The following is a 21037-nucleotide window of genomic DNA, read 5'->3' on the forward strand; positions in this document are numbered from 1 at the left end:
CTTTGTGTATTGGCAATGCTCTGTGAAAACTATTTATTTTCTCTACCCACACTGACGTGAGCAAATCTATTCTATAATATAAAATCACAAACAAACTCGAAAAGGCCCTGTTGCTAAGCAACCGAGTGACGGAAGTGGGTGAAATTTTTGAGTGACGGAAATCTGTTACGGAAGTGGCTTCGATTCATATATCGATATTAACATTCATATATCGTACATTCATATTCATATATTCATATATCGATATGATATCAATATCATATATCGATATTGGGTCGATATTCACATATCGGGACCCATTTGACCCATCGGGACCATGTTATGTGCATGTACCAAGAGGCTCCTACATCCTACAGCAGAGCCCTTAGGCTGGAATTTAGATTTCGAGCCCCCAAACCAGCTTTTCAGGGGCCCCTCTGTGATTAATTTATAGTGTGAAAAATCAAAAAGTGATAAGAATCGTTGTGGCCCCTGTCAGCCCTTCCTTTGTGGGGGGGGGGGAGGTCCATGCCGAGAGGTATATATATGTATAATATACACACACAACAGCAGTGCTCCCAACACAGGGTCGGGGTACCCGGGGAAGATTTCACGTATAAGTAAAAAGTTTTCATTTCCAGGGGCCCTTGATGGATCTCATTGTTTTCTTGCTGCTTTAACGTTGAAAAATTTCGATAGCGGAAGAAAAAAAAAATATCCAGTCTGGGGCCCCACCAAAAGTATGCGAATTGGTGTCCCGGGTAATTGGTTGGGGGGTCCTGGATTTTATTCGTTGGTAAAACGAATACAAATGAAAATTTTTCATAGCACTCGCACCGGGGGATGACCGACAAGCTTCCAAGTCGGGGGCCCCATGTTTACAGGTTTCATTTTGGGGGCCCTGGATTTTATTCGTTGGTAAAACGAATACAAATGAAAATTTTTCATGGCACTCGCTCCGGGGGATGACCGACAAACTTCCAAGTCGGGGGCCCTATGTTTACAGGTTTCATTTTGGGGGCCCTGGATGAATCTCATTCTTTTCTGTTGTAGAATTTGCAACAGCCGAAGCCCGAGATAAAGCCAGTCTGGGGCCCCACCAAATTATGCGAATTGGTGTCCCGGGTAATTGGTTGGGGGGCCCTGGATTTTATTCGTTCGTAAAACGAATACAAATGAAAATTTTTCATGGCACTCGCACCGGGGGATGACCGACAAGCTTCCAAGTCGGGGGCCCCATGTTTACAGGTTTCATTTTGGGGCCCTGGATTTTATTCGTTGGTAAAACGAATACAAATGAAAATTTTTCATGGCACTCGCACCGGGGGATGACCGACAAGCTTCCAAGTCGGGGGGCCCCATGTTTACAGGTTTGATTTTGGGGGCCCTGGATGAATCTCATTCTTTTCTGTTGTAGAATTTGCCACAGCCGAAACCCGAGATATAGCCAGTCTGGGGCCCCACTAAAAATCTGCGTATTGTGTCCCCGCTACTGGATGTGGGGCCCTGGATTTTATTCGTTGTAAAATTGATAAAAATGAAAAATTCTCACAGGGGGGTGTCCGACAAGCTTGCAGGTCAGGGCTTCATGGAAATGTTGGCAGGTTGTAATTCGGTGCCCCTGAATGTATCTCATTGATTTTTGTGGTTTAACATTGTAAAATTTGCAACACATCGGTAGCCCAAGATATATCCAGTGTGGGGTATATCCAGCGGCAGGGGGGCAGAGCCCCCCTAGTATATGATAAATTCTGAGAATTTATTTTATTAAAAGTATTATTTTATTCCATTGAAACCGATCAAAATATTATTGTATTATATAGACCCCTTCACTAAACACCAACTCTGGCCATATCGCGGTATCGCAATTTACTGCCTTTAATGAACTGGGTTGGAAACGAAGGCACCATCTATCGGTGGTCGCCTCAAGCTCGTTAGGAACATATCTCATCTATATCCTCCCTCGGGTTTGAACCTGGGCTGGGACGGCGATGGTAACCTATACTATATAGACTGGAATAATAACATAATACCAGGTGAAATGATATTTTTCGTATTTACACTTGGAGTCAACCGGAGTTGTGCAGAAAATAAGCATAGCTTTGATGTCGCACAGCAGAGGAGGATGTCCCGTTCAGTACACATACAGTAGCGATGAAAAGTGTTGACAAATGCTGTAATGTTTGTAGTGCCAACTCACTTGCATACACTGCCCTGACATTTACATATGTAAAACTGAAGGAAGGTATTTATCGACAATTGTAGCTTTAATTTGTACGTTTCGGGTTTGTGATCTTATATTGTTTAATTTGTTTTTTTGGACGGATCGAAAGTGTTTTGACAAATAAAGTTTAATCAAATAAGAAAACAATTAATTCTTGTTTAATATCAATTCATTAGTAGGATTATGCGGAACACATATAATGAAAAATTTAAAACATATAAAAAATATTCGGTGTATTTCTTCGGGATAGGGTGGTTAAGGCTTTAAGGAAGAGGTGAAGGCAAGAAAGCTCATGTAGCAAGTAATTTGGGTATTTCGGAACGTGAGACAGGTCACAATTTTTAGAACCATGTTCGATTCTCACAGGAACCTGTAAAAAGTAATTTTCTTTCAATAAGACCAAAGAAGATTACAGATAGGATGTATATAACAATCAAAATGCAAGCAAAGCGAAATCCTATAAATGTCCACTAGGCGGAAAATCTGGTGAATTTTAACTCAAAACACATGGACTGAAAGCAAGTTTATCACTTGTGAAACATCGGCTGAACATTACAGGCATGTTTGGTAAATCGAAAAAAAAAAATCGTTATTATTTAATTACAGAAGAGGAACAGAATCATATGCCAGTCTTCCTATTGACACGACAAACAATCCAAGGTATACAAATAGGTAATATACAGGGTATCCTGTAAGTGCTAGTACGCCCTTTGTCTCATCCGTCGTAAAGTGTCATTCCGATTTCCGAAAAAATGCTCAACAAGCATTAAAAGATTACCCCCACCAGTTTTGAGAGTGAAAATATACAGTGTGTAACAGAATAAAATATCTAAATTTTTATATGGTCTCCCTTTTGCTCTAACTTCCAAATGGAAAGTTGTTGCTTGTCTCTCCTGATGCCAAAAAGTCCATGTTTCTAAGTGCAATATTCACAGACATATTCGAATTCGAAAAATGGAGGAAATTTAGCAAAGAACAGCTCTGAATGCGGAAAAACTGTTTCATCCGTTTTGGTTCGATTCCTCATAGAGGTATATGCATTTTCTTTCCGAAATGCATTTTCATCTTTGCTTGATATTCAGTTCATTGTTTTTTTGCACAAACCACTAGTTCGCAAATTTTTAGACTCACGGAGCCTCTTCCAGAATCAATTTCTATGGTGGATCCACTTCGGTGAGAGACCTTAGGGGTGTTTGTTCCTCGGGACACAGGCACAGCCTGGGAAACACTGGACTTCACGGTATCCTGAATTTCATCACAGCGATGCGTAATTTTCAGACCACCCAGCTGTTACCCAGACCGTACATAACCAGATAATAGCCGGTGGTCACATTTATGTCACTGGTCAGGCTATATTTTATATTAAAGAAAGCTTGATTTATGTTACCAATGCACCACCTGAGAACACATAAAACAGCTCATCCATATATCTTACAGGTATTGACAAACACCGTGACGCATGTGTTACCGTTACGATGCTGTTCCACTTTATTAGATTGCGAGCTGAGTACTATAGGAAATTAAAGTATAGATTTCCGTTGCGTCAGTTCTTCTTCAGAATGCATATTTCTTTCTTTATAAGAGAAATAATAAAAGTAAGGAGAAGAAGAAGGATGAGGGTAAAATTCAAGAGGTTCGATATTGTCGGTTGTAAGAGTTCAATTTCAGTAGGGCGTTATCTTTGATCGATAGAATCTCATCGGAATACTTTGAAAGCAAGAATATGGAATTCATTGGTTCGGCCATCCATCATATGCACCGAGACATTACTTAGATATGCTGATGCGAGTTGAAACTACCTCCTCCCTTTTTTTAAAAAAAATAAAAAAAATAAATTCATTTTAAAAAAGAAATAGTGTTCGGTCCTTATACATATTTAATACTTAGAAAGTGAAACTTTGAGCTGCTCTAAAATGGAAGCCATTTTTTCAGCAGCGTTCGTTTTTTGTTTTTTCAAGAAATATTTTCAATCTCAATGGTCTACTAAAATAGCTGCAGATACTTAAAGGACGCGGACATTTTGTTCAGACGTGGGGTAGTTCAGATGTTTAGCTAGAAGAATGACTATATTTCTAGAAAAGATACATAAAAGATACTCATGAGATATATTTTTATGGAATGTTATTCTCTTGGTAAGTGAATATCAATATATCGGCGGAAAAACAAAAATTCGCATATGAAGAAATTATGTTTAGTAAAAAAGATATATCAGTTATTATCAATAATTATTATTTTTTGTATGAGTTATTGGTTTAGACTGGCATTATAGTATTGAAGTTTTAGAAGAGTTCTTTTATAAAACTTGAAAAATGCAACCAATAAGCGTATTGGTTGCATTTGGATTAATGCAACCAACCGGGTTATTGGTTTTTCCAACTTTTATATAAAAGAGCTTTTATAATACTTTCACAGTGTTATCCCGGCTTTACAGCAAAGTATAAAGTTTGTCATTTACCCTCGAATTTTATTTCGAATTTACACTAAAACACGGAATGCGTATACTGTCTGTGATATAAGGTGTCTGATGGTAATATGGTCATGTTCAGGAGCGTTTGCAGGATCGACCTCAGGAGGGCGCAGAAACAACTTGGGGGAGGGAATATAAATTTTCTTTCCTAGAAATTTTGAGTTACCACCCTCTAAAACGCATTTAAATTAACAGAAATTGGTCAAAAACATATAAAAGGTGTTTTCTTTCGGTATTTAAATTTTGCACTGCAATATTAAATTTTTTGTCTAATTCTTATTCGACCATTAGGGGGGGGGGGAGAGCGAGACGCGGACTACAACGTACAATTATTGCACTTTACTCAGATACAAAAGTTGATGGTAGATGGAAGCAGTACACATAACAAGCATTAGACAGTAGCAAACTTCACGGTAAGTTCATAGCACGTACACGCACATTCCAACACGTACGAATTTGTTCGAAATTCCGTAAGGTATGTGGACGAGCTGCATGTGTGGTTTAGTAGTAGCACCACAACGGTGCATAATAAGCATGTGCAAATTTCATTTATCTTAAATAATGAAAGGAGTTTTTGTTATGATTTTGTGGGAGGAAAAATGACGATTTTTTCTTTTTGACCTGCAGGTAGATTCTTGATAATCTGGCAGTACTTAGTACTTAGTACTTAGGAACAGAGTGAAATGTTCCCGAGAGAAACAAATAGATTGAAAAGTGGTAATCGGGAGCACCAAATTCCTGCTCGCGGGTTGTTAATGGTGTTGCCCGAGTTTTGTAAGGTGAATTGTTAATCTCGGACCACTGGTGCTCTGGGGATATAGAATGTATATATTTTTAACATGTAGATTGAAAAGTGGTAATCGGGAGCACCAAATTCCTGCTCGCGGGTTGTTAATGGTGTTGCCCGAGTTTTGTAAGGTGAATTGTTAATCTCGGACCACTGGTGCTCTGGGGATATAGAATGTATATATTTTTAACATGTAGATTGAAAAGTGGTAATCGGGAACACCAAATTCCTGCTCGCGGGTTGTTAATGGTGTTGCCCGAGTTTTGTAAGGTGAATTGTTAATCTCGGACCACTGGTGCTCTGGGGATATAGAATGTATATATTTTTAACATGTAGATTGAAAAGTGGTAATCGGGAACACCAAATTCCTGCTCGCGGGTTGTTAATGGTGTTGCCCGAGTTTTGTAAGGTGAATTGTTAATCTCGGACCACTGGTGCTCTGGGGATATAGAATGTATATATTTTTAACATGTAGATTGAAAAGTGGTAATCGGGAACACCAAATTCCTGCTCGCGGGTTGTTAATGGTGTTGCCCGAGTTTTGTAAGGTGAATTGTTAATCTCGGACCACTGGTGCTCTGGGGATATAGAATGTATATATTTTTAACATGTAGATTGAAAAGTGGTAATCGGGAACACCAAATTCCTGCTCGCGGGTTGTTAATGGTGTTGCCCGAGTTTTGTAAGGTGAATTGTTAATCTCGGACCACTGGTGCTCTGGGGATATAGAATGTATATATTTTTAACATGTAGATTGAAAAGTGGTAATCGGGAACACCAAATTCCTGCTCGCGGGTTGTTAATGGTGTTGCCCGAGTTTTGTAAGGTGAATTGTTAACCTCGGACCAATGGTGCTCCGGGGATATAGAATGTATATAATTTTAACATGTAGATTGAAAAGTGGTAATCGGGAACACCAAATTCCTGCTCGCGGGTTGTTAATGGTGTTGCCCGAGTTTTGTAAGGTGAATTGTTAATCTCGGACCAATGGTGCTCTGGGGATATAGAATGTATATATTTTTAACATGTAGATTGAAAAGTGGTAATCGGGAACACCAAATTCCTGCTCGCGGGTTGTTAATGGTGTTGCTCGAGTTTTGTAAGGTGAATTGTTAACCTCGGACCAATGGTGCTCCGGGGATATAGAATGTATATAATTTTAACATGTAGATTGAAAAGTGGTAATCGGGAACACCAAATTCCTGCTCGCGGGTTGTTAATGGTGTTGCCCGAGTTTTGTAAGGTGAATTGTTAATCTCGGACCACTGGTGCTCTGGGGATATAGAATGTATATATTTTTAACATGTAGATTGAAAAGTGGTAATCGGGAACACCAAATTCCTGCTCGCGGGTTGTTAATGGTGTTGCCCGAGTTTTGTAAGGTGAATTGTTAACCTCGGACCAATGGTGCTCCGGGGATATAGAATGTATATAATTTTAACATGTAGATTGAAAAGTGGTAATCGGGAACACCAAATTCCTGCTCGCGGGTTGTTAATGGTGTTGCCCGAGTTTTGTAAGGTGAATTGTTAATCTCGGACCACTGGTGCTCTGGGGATATAGAATGTATATATTTTTAACATGTAGATTGAAAAGTGGTAATCGGGAACACCAAATTCCTGCTCGCGGGTTGTTAATGGTGTTGCCCGAGTTTTGTAAGGTGAATTGTTAATCTCGGACCACTGGTGCTCTGGGGATATAGAATGTATATATTTTTAACATGTAGATTGAAAAGTGGTAATCGGGAACACCAAATTCCTGCTCGCGGGTTGTTAATGGTGTTGCCCGAGTTTTGTAAGGTGAATTGTTAATCTCGGACCACTGGTGCTCTGGGGATATAGAATGTATATATTTTTAACATGTAGATTGAAAAGTGGTAATCGGGAACACCAAATTCCTGCTCGCGGGTTGTTAATGGTGTTGCCCGAGTTTTGTAAGGTGAATTGTTAACCTCGGACCAATGGTGCTCCGGGGATATAGAATGTATATAATTTTAACATGTAGATTGAAAAGTGGTAATCGGGAACACCAAATTCCTGCTCGCGGGTTGTTAATGGTGTTGCCCGAGTTTTGTAAGGTGAATTGTTAATCTCGGACCAATGGTGCTCTGGGGATATAGAATGTATATATTTTTAACATGTAGATTGAAAAGTGGTAATCGGGAACACCAAATTCCTGCTCGCGGGTTGTTAATGGTGTTGCTCGAGTTTTGTAAGGTGAATTGTTAATCTCGGACCACTGGTGCTCTGGGGATATAGAATGTATATATTTTTAACATGTAGATTGAAAAGTGGTAATCGGGAACACCAAATTCCTGCTCGCGGGTTGTTAATGGTGTTGCCCGAGTTTTGTAAGGTGAATTGTTAACCTCGGACCAATGGTGCTCCGGGGATATAGAATGTATATAATTTTAACATGTAGATTGAAAAGTGGTAATCGGGAACACCAAATTCCTGCTCGCGGGTTGTTAATGGTGTTGCCCGAGTTTTGTAAGGTGAATTGTTAATCTCGGACCAATGGTGCTCTGGGGATATAGAATGTATATATTTTTAACATGTAGATTGAAAAGTGGTAATCGGGAACACCAAATTCCTGCTCGCGGGTTGTTAATGGTGTTGCTCGAGTTTTGTAAGGTGAATTGTTAACCTCGGACCAATGGTGCTCCGGGGATATAGAATGTATATAATTTTAACATGTAGATTGAAAAGTGGTAATCGGGAACACCAAATTCCTGCTCGCGGGTTGTTAATGGTGTTGCCCGAGTTTTGTAAGGTGAATTGTTAATCTCGGACCACTGGTGCTCTGGGGATATAGAATGTATATATTTTTAACATGTAGATTGAAAAGTGGTAATCGGGAACACCAAATTCCTGCTCGCGGGTTGTTAATGGTGTTGCCCGAGTTTTGTAAGGTGAATTGTTAATCTCGGACCACTGGTGCTCTGGGGATATAGAATGTATATATTTTTAACATGTAGATTGAAAAGTGGTAATCGGGAACACCAAATTCCTGCTCGCGGGTTGTTAATGGTGTTGCCCGAGTTTTGTAAGGTGAATTGTTAACCTCGGACCAATGGTGCTCCGGGGATATAGAATGTATATAATTTTAACATGTAGATTGAAAAGTGGTAATCGGGAACACCAAATTCCTGCTCGCGGGTTGTTAATGGTGTTGCCCGAGTTTTGTAAGGTGAATTGTTAATCTCGGACCAATGGTGCTCTGGGGATATAGAATGTATATATTTTTAACATGTAGATTGAAAAGTGGTAATCGGGAACACCAAATTCCTGCTCGCGGGTTGTTAATGGTGTTGCTCGAGTTTTGTAAGGTGAATTGTTAATCTCGGACCACTGGTGCTCTGGGGATATAGAATGTATATATTTTTAACATGTAGATTGAAAAGTGGTAATCGGGAACACCAAATTCCTGCTCGCGGGTTGTTAATGGTGTTGCCCGAGTTTTGTAAGGTGAATTGTTAACCTCGGACCAATGGTGCTCCGGGGATATAGAATGTATATAATTTTAACATGTAGATTGAAAAGTGGTAATCGGGAACACCAAATTCCTGCTCGCGGGTTGTTAATGGTGTTGCCCGAGTTTTGTAAGGTGAATTGTTAATCTCGGACCAATGGTGCTCTGGGGATATAGAATGTATATATTTTTAACATGTAGATTGAAAAGTGGTAATCGGGAACACCAAATTCCTGCTCGCGGGTTGTTAATGGTGTTGCTCGAGTTTTGTAAGGTGAATTGTTAACCTCGGACCAATGGTGCTCCGGGGATATAGAATGTATATAATTTTAACATGTAGATTGAAAAGTGGTAATCGGGAACACCAAATTCCTGCTCGCGGGTTGTTAATGGTGTTGCCCGAGTTTTGTAAGGTGAATTGTTAATCTCGGACCACTGGTGCTCTGGGGATATAGAATGTATATATTTTTAACATGTAGATTGAAAAGTGGTAATCGGGAACACCAAATTCCTGCTCGCGGGTTGTTAATGGTGTTGCCCGAGTTTTGTAAGGTGAATTGTTAACCTCGGACCAATGGTGCTCCGGGGATATAGAATGTATATAATTTTAACATGTAGATTGAAAAGTGGTAATCGGGAACACCAAATTCCTGCTCGCGGGTTGTTAATGGTGTTGCCCGAGTTTTGTAAGGTGAATTGTTAATCTCGGACCACTGGTGCTCTGGGGATATAGAATGTATATATTTTTAACATGTAGATTGAAAAGTGGTAATCGGGAACACCAAATTCCTGCTCGCGGGTTGTTAATGGTGTTGCCCGAGTTTTGTAAGGTGAATTGTTAATCTCGGACCACTGGTGCTCTGGGGATATAGAATGTATATATTTTTAACATGTAGATTGAAAAGTGGTAATCGGGAACACCAAATTCCTGCTCGCGGGTTGTTAATGATGTTGCCCGAGTTTTGTAAGGTGAATTGTTAACCTCGGACCAATGGTGCTCCGGGGATATAGAATGTATATAATTTTAACATGTAGATTGAAAAGTGGTAATCGGGAACACCAAATTCCTGCTCGCGGGTTGTTAATGGTGTTGCCCGAGTTTTGTAAGGTGAATTGTTAACCTCGGACCAATGGTGCTCCGGGGATATAGAATGTATATAATTTTAACATGTAGATTGAAAAGTGGTAATCGGGAACACCAAATTCCTGCTCGCGGGTTGTTAATGGTGTTGCCCGAGTTTTGTAAGGTGAATTGTTAACCTCGGACCAATGGTGCTCCGGGGATATAGAATGTATATAATTTTAACATGTAGATTGAAAAGTGGTAATCGGGAACACCAAATTCCTGCTCGCGGGTTGTTAATGGTGTTGCCCGAGTTTTGTAAGGTGAATTGTTAACCTCAGACCAATGGTGCTCCGGTGATATAGAATGTATATATTTTTAACATGTAATTTTTTTTTTTTTTTTTTTTTATTGAGAAAATAAATGCTCCCTTCGGGGAACCCCCGTATGGCGAATCACATTCGCCGGGTCGGGGTAAGTAACTCATAATCTGGCAGTGCGTCAACTCGACCCATTCAACGTTTTTAAGGCGGATTTTATTCGAGCACAGAAGAGGAATACATGTTACTATAATTATGTCTGTGCTCATAAGTATACAGGGTGCTCTGTTAATGGACCACAAACTCAGGAGGTTAACTCTCTGTTAGTAAGCATATCAAGAGGAACGAACAAAAATTGCAATGGGACATAATGTCTCAAACCATGTTGAGGGTGAAAATCGGGAAAAACGCATGCAGGCTCTGAGTCCAGAGAAGACGAAAGGTGGATGTCAGTTGATCGCTAAATGCGTTCGTGGGTTCGCTCACCGTATCTGACGAAATATCAACAGAGGCTTAGTGTCAACGTGTGGGCAGGAATCCTAGGTCATTATCTCTTGGGCCGTACTTGCTGCCCGAACGCCTGAATGGAGCAATGTACCTTGTTTTTCGGAAACACGCCCTTCCGGAATCCCTGCAAAGTGCGCCGCCCGCAGTGCAGCGAGGCATGTGGTTCATGCAGGATGGATCCCCTGCACATTTTTCCCGTGAGGTGAGCAATCACCTCGATGTTACATACCCAAGGAGGTGTATTGGACGCGCGGGACCCGTTGCTTGTCCTCCACGTTCGCCGGATCTCAATCCGTGTAACTTTTTTCTATAGGGTCACCTTAAATCATTCGTTTATGCGACGCCTGTGGACACAGCGGAGGATCTCATAGCGCGGATTGTCGTCGCTGCGGCGGATATCAAAAGCATACCTGGTATCTTCGAAACATCCGGCGATCGTTTTTACATCGTTGTAGACTGTGCAATGACGTCAGCGGCCGCCGCCACTTCCAACAACTCTTGTAATAAGTAATCAAATAAATATTTTTGTAGTTTTTATTGTACTTTTTTGTCGTTCCAGCGCGACGTCGAAACCTGCCTACGTTTTTGGCGATTTTCACCCTCTCAACGTGTTTGAAGGTCTGCTGCTGATCGCTTCTTCTTCTTCTTACCAGGCAGGGACCTGGCTCTGTCCCGCTAGGGATATTAGCCGACTGAGTTGGTCCGTGCTGGAGAGTGCTGAAGGTGTCCGACCGGGAAGCCCTCGAGATACATTCGAAGGCCACTCGGTCCGGCACATCCAGCCCTCTTTCCTCTTTTTATCCATGATGAGGGCACTATCCAGTCCCCCCCCCTCCCATCAAGCAGCTTAGCATTAGTGCCGCTGTGGTGGTCGAGTGGTCATAGTGACGGACTCGCATCGCGGGGACCCGGGTTCGAGCCCCACCGTCGCCACAGTGGTGGTCGGCTGAAGTTGGTTTTCTGTGGTTCCCAACTTCGAGGCGCAAATGCGAGCCGATCTCCCCATTAAAAAGTCTCGCCACAGAGAGCAACAGATCTACAAACAGTACAAATATTCAGTCACGACACATCACTCACTTCCCTTATGAGATATAGATGGTAGCACTGAAAAATCATACACAACACTAGATACGCAGTCAGACTGTTAGGTACACACAATTACACTTCCGGCACAACTCGATAGGTAGAAAATTGCCTACGGCGATAGACCTGAGTTGTGCTCGGTCAAAAAAAAAAAAAAAACAAAAAAAAAAAAAAAAAGCTTAGCATTAGTGATGTCCCTGTGGGCCGCTCGTTCCGACCTGATTTGATGCAATTCTGCCATCTGGCTCCTTACCAAGCTGTGGCACCCGATGTTGCACATGCGCACCACCCAGCGAAGCCCTACCTCTCCAGAATTTCTTCATCATCAGATATCATATTTAACAATTATTTACAAAAATGTCAGAAACTGCTTCGCGAGCGTTCGCCTCCTCGGGGCGCAGTGTTTCCTGTGTGCAGTTCATCTTCTGCCTCGCGACATTCTGCCACTTCGAGGGCAGATGATGTTGTCGGTACTTGTCGTTTGCTTTCGTATCTAAGCTGAAAGTTGAAAACGTATCTTCGGATGTGTTGGAGGGCGGTTCACTGGCGGTGTTGAGCGTCCTTTTATCACTTTATCCCTCTGCTGCTGGTCACTATGATCATACGGCGGCCAAATACGTCCGTGCGAATTTCGATGAAAGTCCTTCGATATATTAAACAATGAAGTTGTAAAGTGATTTTCTGAGTTATTAGCAGTTGTATCCAACGACCTTGTGACCATATCAATGGAATGGCAATTTGTCCGTGTGATCCACGTCTCCAATTTAAAATGATCGCTTCAGGTGTTTCCCGAATAACCTGTTTGTGAAAAGGCGATGAAATTGATGAACATTCTCGAAATATACACAGTAGCAAACTCCTCAGAATAACAGGTGGAGAACAAATTAAGCGGGGGGGGGGGGGGAGGGGCTTTGCGTTCGTTCGCAGAGGATTTATTGTTTCCCGAAGTATTATTTGAAAGCTAATTTCGAAAGTGGAGAAACGCATTAAGGCTTAAGCTATTTGACAATTGTTTCGGTAATTCCTAAGAAAATGCCGAGCTCTTTTCTCTCCCCACCTCAAAACTCTCGCGTGAAATCTTCGAGGTAAAATAGGATTTCGATAATGTATCGAAGTGGTTCTGCCATCTGTTGCTGCGATCGATGAATTACTTCCTATATCGTAAATTTTTCAATCCAACACCAAAACACAATTTTATATCGGAGAATTCTGGAGAATTTGTTGTTTGTTAGTTAGTTTTTATGTCTTTATTTTTTTGTGATTCTGGGTCTGTGTTTTCTGAATGTACTCCGATTCGTTTCAGTTCCAAAATACTGGGGGTATACAGACAAGGAGTATTACTACAGTACATGCATTTCCTAAACATCCCTCTGGTAAATTTTTAACGAACTGGTGCGTGCCGGAGAGTGTAGTGTGCATGCGGCCCCTTGGTCTTTGCCTTTGTTTCTTATCTTTGGTGAAGCCATTTGAGAGAAGTTTCTAAATACCAGACTGTTTTTTTATCCAAATTCGCTCGCCTTCACAACAATATTTTCATGTGACACTTACTCGAATTCCGAAAAAAACCACATGATCACGTTTGGCCAATACAAATCTCCGAACAGAAAACATTTTAGGCATGATTCTCGATAACGTCAATTTGTGGTGGGTTTTCAGTGCGTTAGGATGATTCGGGTAGTTTACCAATTATGGTGTATATACTTTTCTTTGTTTAAAAAATTAGTTTTAGAATATATTTTAGAATTAATTCAACTGTATAAGTACATTAAAAGTCCGTTATAACGATGGTTCACAATGTCAGGAAAAATTGTCGTTATAATGTACTTAAACGTATTTTAGATTTTGCTGTGCAGAAACATATGGGGGATACGCGTGCTAGATTAATTTACCGTTCTTTTTCATTTTATTTTGAACTACTTTTGCTGAAATATGCAAATAGAGTTAGCTGCTTATACATGTACAATGTGATTATGTAACAAAATTTTGCACTTCATGTTATGCAGCAGTTTTCCTAACTGAAGTATTCGTTGCACTATACAAATGTCCAATCATATTTGAGGGGAAAAAACATCATTAAAGGCTCAATTACATTGGACGAGTGTACTAGCTATTTTCCGGCGAGTAAAAAAGCTGGCGAGCGAACCGGTTTCAACTAGCGCAGTTAATTTCAATTACAAAGCACGAGTAAAATCTCTCACTAGATGAGCAACTCGTTTTCTTCCCTCTCTTTTTTGCACATTGTCGTCTTCTCTTTTGTTGCGAGCCCAAGCGAGAGGAACAAAAAGTAGCCACATCCATATTGCACCCGAGAAATAACATAAACGCCGGTGAGTAGAGAGAAAAGTAGCCTATCCTTCAACTTAACTTGCGCTAGCAGAGCAGACGGCGAGTTTACTTGATAGCGTTATTATACAGAGCGAGTTTAGTAGCAGCGAGTAAAACCGCAAGCGAGTAGCTAGTAAACTCGCCCAATGTAATTGAGCCTTAAGACCTGTTTTTGCTATGTTTCAAGTTTTGGAAGATTTCCAAGAAAGTAAAAGGGAAGGGGTAGGAAGAATTTTTCCCCAGGAAAATAATAACGATGTCAAAACCAGCGGTCGTGCCCCACCTGCCCTTCATACCTACAGATGAAATGATGTGTGTTTCCACCTCCTATACAGATAACAAGAAGACAAGAGGAGACGTGTGGTCCTCTTATCTATGGGGGATGTACTAACATGTTACGAATAACGACTATGAATAGGGTGAAGAGATTAAATAAAATGCCACTCTTTCTGATATATTTAATGTATACTTCTTAAAGAAAGAGGAATACGACATGCTTTTCGAGAATTTTTGTTGTCGTTATAGCGAATGTGTTCTGATTTTTAGTCATAAATAACTTACTAAAAGCAGATTTTTTAGTATCCTCACATTAGCTCTTTGGCAATCACTTGAGAATTACTCGTTATAACGAGATTCTCGTTATGACCGTATTCGTTATAACGGACTTTTGTAGTATACACATAGGCTTAAGTTGATTAATTGGTAATGAATGAATTGAAGATTGAAGTGCGGTTCACAACGTATTGTTTCGGAAAGTGGTTTTAAAGTGTAATATTTATTTGACTGAATATATACAGTCAAACCTCGTTAATGAGTCACTCTTGGGAGACCAAAAATATGACTTAGTAAGCGGAGTGACCCGTTAAACGGAGTAAGCCATAGCTGTGCCAATTCCTACCTGAGGACAATTGGGACTTCCAAAAAGTGACCCGTTAAGCGGAGTGACGTATTAACCGGGTGACGCATTAACGAGCTTTGACTGTATATACTCGTTATTCGATTCCATCACATTACATCTCATCTGAGGTAAAACTATAATAGAGCACTAGCGTTTTGGTTATCTGGTGTCGAACCTGGGAGAAAAGTAAATGATATAAAATTTCTAGAATATTAGATAATGAAATAATTCTTCAAAAGTCGATATCTTTTACGCTAAATGCAATTTTCTATTAATTCATCTGACGTTAAAAGAGGAAATATCGAAAAATTAAGCCAAAAATATTTTTAAAATCAAAAAAAGTCATTTATGTTTCCTTTCTGAAATATCATCTAGTAAAAATTTAGGATATTTTAATTCATACGGAATAAAATTTTCAATTGGATAAGCGAAGGAAGACAGGCAACAACGCGCAAGTGCCTTTGAAAAATTCAGCTTAAAATATTAAGTAAATTTAAAAGATGGATAGAAAAAAGAAAAAAAGTTGGAAAGTAGAGATGGAAAAATGCCGGAGAGATGATCTCTGTTCAGTGAGAGCGATTCATCGTCGCACCACGCAACTTCTTATTTGACAAGACGTCCCGCTGACAACCACAAGATGCTGCTCGTCCTCATCTTTTCCCTTCTCCTTCCCGCAGTGACAATGGTCGCACCGCAGATGTTTCTGACATCTGAGATATGTCCTCATTCTTCAGGAGCCACAAGTATTTACGGAATCTCCAAACCGTTTGGACAGTTCTAAAATTCTACTACTCAAAACACAACAGGATCATCCCGCGTTGTTGTTCGCTCTTGTGTGTGTGTGTTGTGTATGTGTCTTCCGCACATGCAAACTTGCTTTTCATACTTGAACATGCTCACATATAAATTTCAGTCTGAATAATTTTCTTTTTTCTTCAAACTGGGAAATCTATCGTGTTCTTTAGACGGAGGATGGATGAACCAAAAAAAATGAATGCGTTCTATCATATATAAGTTTTCAAAAATTTCAAATTTTTTATTCATCTTTAAAAAAGTTTGATTTAGGAATTAAAGAAATGACTACCTTTGTTATAATGCATAGTATGGATCTTTCACGGTTTTTACTAATTTAAATAATTTTAACTAGGACCCAGTTAGTTTTCAAGTTTATATTGCAATTTTCCTTCGTCTTTCGACACGCGCGATGTAACGAAAGGTTAACGTAATTTTTTTTTGTATCATTAAAATAATTATATTTCAATTTAATGTACAGGGTTACTATTATTAAAGTTCCCGTAGTCTCAGTAGTTTTTGCCAAAAACTGCTTATCTGAATATAGCCAAATTCTTACGATAGCTTAATGTGAGACCGTGGAAGAGAGATTTATGAAATAAGAAAATATGAAAAGTTCAATTTTCGACCATCAGGTGGAAAAGTGTCGCTTTTTTATTGAATTTCCCTTTTTCCCCCATGGACCATACAGCGTATATACCAAGTTTCAATGGGATATGCCCTCCAGAACGAGAGCTACATAGGTCTGAGTTGTTTCAGTATACTGACACCGCACAGACCAATGTAGCACCGATAAATGTAATGACACGACTGTTCTGAATAGTGTCAGTATACTGAAACAACACAGAGAAAGCTATGTAGCACCCGCTCTGGTAGACGTATTCTACTGAAATTATATATAGCGGTATACAGGGTGATTCAGAAAAGACGGGAAAAACTTCAAGAGGTAATAGAACACACCAATACAAACAATTGTCATCGAAGAATTCATGGTGTAACATGAAACGCAACGCGCCAGCGCGTTTCGAGCGGTGCGTTGTGGCCGCTCCACAAATGTCAAAATGACATTCCTGTTGAAATTTATCGGGAGAAAAAGAACACCACATGCATGCAGATGTAACCTGGGGAAATACGCTAAGTATTTTCAAACTGAAATGCATGTCTGCTTTTTCAGTATTACTAAAGTGCGCCATATATATAATCCCGTACATTACAACTGTTAGCACGCACGCACGCGCGCACACGCACAGTTGCACGCTGGAATAACTTCACATGGCTGGCGTCCGCGCGTTTTATTCATTGTGACTCAAATTTGCATACCGTTTCTTCTTCTCCAGGTTACATTTGCATATGCATAGTGTTCTTCTCCTCCTCATAAATTTCAACAGCAATGCCGCTTTAACGTTTACGGAGCGACCGTTTCGAAACGTGCTAGCGCGTTTACGTTTCATGTTGGACCATGCATTCTTTGATGACAATTGTTTGTATTGGTGTGTACTATCACCTCTTAAAGCTTTTGCCACCTTTTCTAAATTACCCTGTATACACAATATATGGACTAAGGGAAAATGAATTTTTTTAATTCCTTATGGTCTCATTAAGATATCCTAAAAATTTGGTTCTATTCGGATAAGTATTTTTTGAGAAAAACTGTTCAGAGTACGGGTCCGTAACACATTTCTATAACTTTATAACTATCTCTTCGTTCATTACAATTTAATATTAATGCACGATGAGACAAAAAAGTTATCCATAGCTTATAACGTGAGTTTTTTCAGCATATCGTTTTTTATAGCGTATTTTCCTTCGTATTGTTACGAAAATCTTGTAAATAATGAAAATTTATCATTTATTATGTTGTCTTTCACCTGTATATAATCGGTGGTGGATAGATCTGTAAATATCGCCAAGTTGGCACGTTCGATCCGGCAATGTGATGATGGCAAACGAGAAATGCAAAGATTTCACGCGGAACGTCGATATTTTTCTAGATTTTCTCGCTATTTGTAGGTGGCGTTCCATAGAATCGCTGCTTGTAAACATTTCATTCATTCATTTGTAAGAATAAACCATTTCCAGTCAACTATGCAGAAAATGAATCAATATTTTAGTTACGCAATGGAATAAGTTTGAGACCTAGAAAAAAAACTATACTCTATTTCCAATGTTCATCGAACGTTATACCAACTATTACTGTGCTGTTTTTAAACAATACATTGTGACAACAATTGTTTTAGGTACAAAATAAAAACGACAAAGAAATTGTTTCGTCTTTTTTTGGAAACAATAAATGTATACAGTACATGAAATATTCAATTTCGACATCATCAATAAATAAAACACCTTTCTTTACGTAGGAGGGAAAATCCCCTAAAAAATACAAAAAAATAATTGCAAATTAATATAAAAAACACTCTCGAAACGTGAGCGTTTCCCAATTACCACAGGGTTTAAAAGGGAAGAATAAATCCAATTAAAAGTCAAATAAACACAGTCACTATAAACACTTTACTTAAAGTTTCCTAATAAATTTTTTTTTGTAAATTCGGATATATAAAAAAAGGATTATTATTTTTTGAATAAAGCATTTTATTTTGTTTTTTCCCCCCTAACACACTGAATGTCACCGAAAACACTTCGATAAGAGTCATTTCCATTAAAAAATTCCATTTTTTCCCCCCTTAAGCATTCGAGGTTTGTTTTACTTCATTTGGAGGATTAAGTGTTAGTAAAAATGGCAGGAAAATTTCAATTCGAGCTTATATTATTTTTATGTTTCTATTTTTTTGTTGAAACAAATAGAAACATTTCAGGTATTTTGTGTCCCAATAGTTTTTTAACCTTTTTTTTTTCACACAGGGGTGTTCTTAACGTGCGACTTTGTTCTGGTTGTTTTTTTTTTATTTATGTTTCTTTTAAAAACAAAAATAGTAATTTTAATATAAATGTTAATAAAGTACTTTTTAAGTGATTTCTGAATATAAAAAGAAGACATTTATAGCTAAACTAAAAACGAACATTTGTAATAGCTAAACTACTAGAGAAAAAAATAATGAATATGAGTATAGTTTGTGTGTGTGTATTATTATATATATATATGTATATATCAGAGATCGGATTATATGCGATAAAAAGTGGCAAAATATTTAAATTATTAAATATGTAAAATATTTATATCAATATGTAATAGTTTATGTAAAATATGAAAAATGTGGAAACATGCACTAAAAACGCTGGAATGTGAAAAAAAAAGTCTGCGATAAAAATAAACATAAACCTGCATTTGAACGTGCCGGAAAAAAAAAAAAAAACCCATAGAAACTGAAAATACGTACCATTTAAAAATGGTGAAATATTCAATCAAAAGGGTCGAAGTATGCATTTGAAAATACTGAAATATACAATTTAAAAATACCTAAAAAATGCATAAAATAGAAAAAAATATGCTTTAAAGCCTTAGAATTCTACAATTATCCCATCAGGTCATACATAGGAATGCTGAAAAATATACGCAAAATGAAAAAAAAAGTATACATTTTAAAATGCTAAACTTTTCCTGAAGAGGAAGAATATTCCATAAAAATGAAAACAACGTGCATTTAAACATGCAGTAATATGAGAGAAATATTAAGGATATATGTAAATAACTAAAATAAGCATAAATAGAAATATATGCACGAAGATGAAAAAAATATGGACACGAATGCCCTGAAGTAATCTGTTCAAATGCAAAATATATGCACTTATTCTAAAATTGCAGTAACTTATTTTAACGTTAAATAGAACTAAACGTAAAAAGTGCTAAATTATGCAATCGGATATGCACTTATCCATTTGCATATACTCAAAGCTCTAGTTATTATGTACCTACACTCTTGAGAATAATGTGTTGGAATAAGAATCGAATAATACCAAAGTGAAAAAAAAAAATAAACCACAACCTATAGAACGTTTCGGAAAATTTCCGCCGTTCCATAATTTTAATTAACGTAATATAATATCGTGAACTTAGATAAAAATTGGCTTTCTTCCAAAAAAAATAAATTAAAGACACTTTAAATTTCCACGGTATCGTTAAATGAGTTTTTTTCCCTCCCTCCGTGATTAATATTATCATATCAACGAATCTTTAACGAACGATTGGCACGTTAATTCTAAAAATTTTCTGAAATTTAATTGAATTTCGTAATAAGCATAATTAGTCGTAAGAAGAAGAAATTTACGAGGAAAGTCACGTGACTTGATGATAGGGGGCCAACAAAAAAGTGTTGGTATCGATCTCCGTTAAAACTAATTTAAATCGCTTATAACGTGACGTGATCTCTTTTTCTTTCACATGATTTGTGTCAAGTAAATTCCCTTTAGATGTAGTTCCATTGACAATTTTTGTCACGTGATCAAGATTTTATGGATCCGAATAGAAAAAAAAAAAAAAGAGTGAAAACTCATTTAAAAAATTAGAAATAGAACGTCGTGATTTTGTATGAAAGATAACATAAAATGAAAGCAGCTTGGATAATATACAGGATGTGCCATAATAATTTATAAATTGTTTGAACATTCACGAAAATTGAAGGAATTGGTTAAATACGGCTTGCAAAAAAGTTATTTCCACGGAAGGTGAAGGAAAAATAGTTCCAATTTTTGTCGGCACAGCGCTGCATGCAAGCAAATCAGCGGAAATATTTAAATCGGAGTCCTATAAAATGCAGGGTGTACGACAAACATCTCAGTTTTGAATTTTCCTGTTACTGGCGCTTACGGAAAATTCAGAAATATGAGATTTTCATTGTGATGTTGACATTGGTGGTTTTTAAAGTACTGTTGGTGGAGTTGGTTTGCCTTAGTTCCGAATCACCGAATGAAGCTTTACCAACGTTTTGGACACAGAAGAGATTGAAGGAAGCTTCGGGTTGTGAATTCTGTGATTAGCTTTCATGCACCACTCTCTATCGACTGATGTAAATTTGTTTTCTATTCCAAAAAAATCTTCCTCCGTGAGAATATACTTTTCGAATGGCATTCAAAAACATGCAAAACTCTTCAAATTTTATGAATTTTTAAATAACTTACGAATTTATGGGATACCCTGTTTATACCAGTGTTTCCCATACCCGTCAT

Source organism: Pholcus phalangioides, unplaced genomic scaffold (genome assembly GCF_987345545.1).
Source record: "Pholcus phalangioides strain wild (caught in Gottingen) unplaced genomic scaffold, Ppha-v1.0 ptg000004l_1, whole genome shotgun sequence".
In the NCBI taxonomy this organism is placed as follows: domain Eukaryota; kingdom Metazoa; phylum Arthropoda; class Arachnida; order Araneae; family Pholcidae; genus Pholcus; species Pholcus phalangioides.